We start from the raw sequence: 3,496 nt of genomic DNA on the forward strand, positions 1-3,496 counted from the left end.
CGAGGTGTTCTGAAACATCATTTTCAGGCAGCAGAGGTTTATGACATCATTCAGTGTCACTGTCTAGACCGTGCTTTTGCCAGGAAAGGTGGTGATCCTTGAGGTCCCTCCCAACCTGGTGTTCTATGACTCTATGAACGTTCCTGGTACCTGCAGCCTGCCAGAATTGCTGCTCAGAAAAATAAGATATTTTGACAGTTGGTCAACAAACCGATAACAAAATTTGGGCAGAAAATCCTGGTTCAGTAGCTGGTTTTGCACCTGGAAGCTGTTTCTCCATTTTCCAGGAAAAGCTGCGTTGGCAAGAGCTAGGTGAAACAACATCTGGCGATGGCCTGTGATGGGCTGATGCCATTTAAGAGGGGTTTATCCTGGCGGCGGCTGACCGGTGCATTGGAAGCCCTTTCTCCCACGACAGGGGAACCCTCATTGAGGAAGAGAGCTCGAGCACGTAGCAGCTGGCGCTGTGGTGGGATGCAGCTACTTGCACGTGACGAAACCAAAATGCCCCTCTCCCTTAGGCAGTGCCAGTGCTGCTGCCGGCTCCTTGGCCAAGCCGTGCCCGTGTGTGTGCGGTTGCCTTGGAGGCAGCTGGTTAAGAGTGTAAACGTGTGAGGAGATTTCTCTCAAAAGTAGGTGGGGTCATCAGCATTTTCACACAGCGTTCAGGGCAAGGAAGAGCGCCTGCCAGCAGCCTGTTGATTTAGCACGTGTTACAGCAGCTGGTGAGGAGTTCAGAGCAATCTTCATTGCATCCCGTGAAAGATGGAGGATTAGCGTATGAGACATCTAAATGCTTGCTGTTCAGTGCAGGGTGTTAAACGTGGTGTTATTAAACGCAGGTATTCTCTTGGTGCCAGGTGGCCCCTAACTCAGGTTTCCTTTAACGCACAGATGAGCAGTGGGCTGCAGGACAGTTCAAAGGTCCAGCTCTCCAGTAATTTGAAATTCAAACCAAAAAAAAACCCTTAAAGCAGCTCGTGGTGTACCATTAGCTAATGGTACTTCTGAACCTAAACTGGTGCAGCAGGTCTGGGGAGAAATCCACGCCTTAAAAATTAAAAAGTGCTGCTGTCTGGGTGACAAGATGGGTTGTAACTGGCGTAGCGTTGGTCGGCTCTCGAGATGAGAAGTGCTCTTTCAGCACGGAGATGCGTTGCTGCCGTTCCTCGGCAGCGATAAGGAGAGAGGCTCGCCGCTGCTTCGGCCCGGGAGCTACCTTCAGCCTCCATCGGAGCCGAAGTCTGCGCTAGAAAGGGTGGGGAAGGTAAGTACAGGTTGCACTCGGCTGTGAAAATGCAGCTTGGTGTTGGCGAGGTGCGTTACTAACGCCACAAACGGTGTGGCGAGGGAGTCTTTCCCATTCCCTCAACGGGTGGTTCACCGCAGCCTCCCCCAGCAAGCTCTGCGGGGGTCGGGCTTTCTCCTTCCACGTGCTCGCTCTTCTCCCGTGAATCGGTGGTCACCAGTCGCACTAACCCATAAAAAGGGGGTAGGATATTGTACAATTACCTGGCCGGCTCCTCTAACGCGTCTGCCTGGAGCGGGTTCCAGCGGAAGCAGCAGGACGCGGTGGATGCTGTCCCTGGGAGCTCCTGCACCCTGGCAGCCCGGCGCGCCCGGATCAAGGCTGCAGTCCCCTCTGTGACAATCCAGCCACTTGCTCTGTGCTTGAGCGTGCTGGTTTTTTTTCTTTTTAAAATGGTGATTTTACTATAAGAGAGGAATTGGCCAAAGGAAGCAGCAGCTCTGGAAGCTGCTGGGGACGCTTTGCTATAGGGGAAAAGTGGGTTTGGGGCAGAATTAATGGGGCAAATTCTGTTCTCTCGCTACCCAAAAGCCTTCACTTCAAACGCGAGACTTGCACTCGTGAGCTGGACCATCGCTCCGGTGGTTTGGTCCCGGGAAATGGCTTGAAAGCGAGCAGGTCTGTAGCGTGCATGTGCGAACAGCGTTGGTACGACTGCCAGTGAGCGTGACCTGAGCAGGGACTGCAGTGCCCGAGCCCCGTGTATCCAGTGTCACCAGGAATCCGGTCCCTGGTGGAGCTGGGGGAGGGACGTCAGTAACTCGAGCTGTGCTGGACCAGACCACGGCGGACCAAAATAAACCTGGAGAACTGACCAGCTCTCTCAAACCCAAGGGTGTAAATGAGTTGCCTGGCTGAGGAGCTGGTGCCCAAAGAAAAGGCCTGAGTTCAGAGCCTGCGAGTGCCCGGGGCTCCTGGGGAGTCACCGGTGGCTCTGGGCGCTGGACTCCAGCAGCACAGCCGCTGCCTCGCCTGTGCCGGGTGCTTGGCTGCGGGCAGTTAATGCAGCAGCCGGTAGGATGCAAACCCGGCGTCCTGGGGTCCTGCACAGATCCTGCACCCCAGGATGCAGTACTGCTGCTTCCCCAGGGCTGTCATAGGCAAGAGTTGCAGTTCTCAAACAGGTTTCATTAACGATGCCATCAGCAGTTGCATAATGAGCTCTCCCACTCTGGGAAGCGGTGTGCGAGGAGCGGTGAGCTGGTTGAGCTGGTTCCACGCCAGGGCTCTGCGTGTGCGGCGCAAGCGACGGCTGCGGAAGCTTCATGCTTAATTCTTGGCGAGGGCTGTCTGAGCGTCTCGGTGCCGTGCCGTGCAGGTGTGAGCGGCTGCTGGTGCACCCCGGAAAAAAAATTATTCATGGAAGACTTGTAGCACTTATGCATGATGTGGTTACTTGGCTTTTATGAGCCGCAGTTTGGGCATAAACCACATTTATGTTGTGAACCTCTGTTTGTCCTCTGAGGAAGGGCTGCTCCCCAGGGAATCTGTGCCCGGGAGTCCCGTACCCGTGGCAGCTCCCACGCGCCCAGGGTTTGGCTGAATTATTTAGCTCCTTCTCGATGCTGCTGTGCAGGGCAGCCCTCGGAATAGCACAGCCCCCGGTGCCACGCTGACCCTGCCGCTTCCAGCCAGGCAGCTGCCTCGACCTCTCCCCGTTGTGCGAGGGCCGTGGGGTGTTTGGGACATCTCTCTGGGTTTTTTGGCACATGGGATTAGGTTTTTGCTCTGTTCCCGTGTGGTCCCCGCAGCCGGGCAGCGGCACAGCCCCAGGTGGGGCAAGCCAGGCGGTGCGGGCTGCTGGACCCCCACGCCCCGCACGGCTCCTCCATGAAGCGTGTAGGAAAAGGAAAATAGTTCGGACCCTTCTAAATCATCCTTAAAAGGACACCAGCCGGCTATTTCTGTGCTGTTGGCTCAGGATCGCAGCAGCCCTCTTCCATCTGTGTTTTCCCCTACACAGGAGCTCGTTGCCAGGCTGCATGCGATGAATCACGGGGTGCTCTCCACCTTTACCCCCGTACGCCTGGCTTCCTCGCAGACGGGCGCCTTCCTCCCCGGCTCCCACACGCGAACGCTCACTAAGGAAAGAAAAAATGCACAATCCTCCATGAAATCTGCGCTCTGGCCCCTGCGGGATCCTTCCCCATCCCTCCTCTCCCCGCTCCCGCCGGCGCAGGCAGGAGA

This window comes from Aptenodytes patagonicus, chromosome 18 (assembly GCF_965638725.1).
Source record: "Aptenodytes patagonicus chromosome 18, bAptPat1.pri.cur, whole genome shotgun sequence".
Lineage (NCBI taxonomy): Eukaryota > Metazoa > Chordata > Aves > Sphenisciformes > Spheniscidae > Aptenodytes > Aptenodytes patagonicus.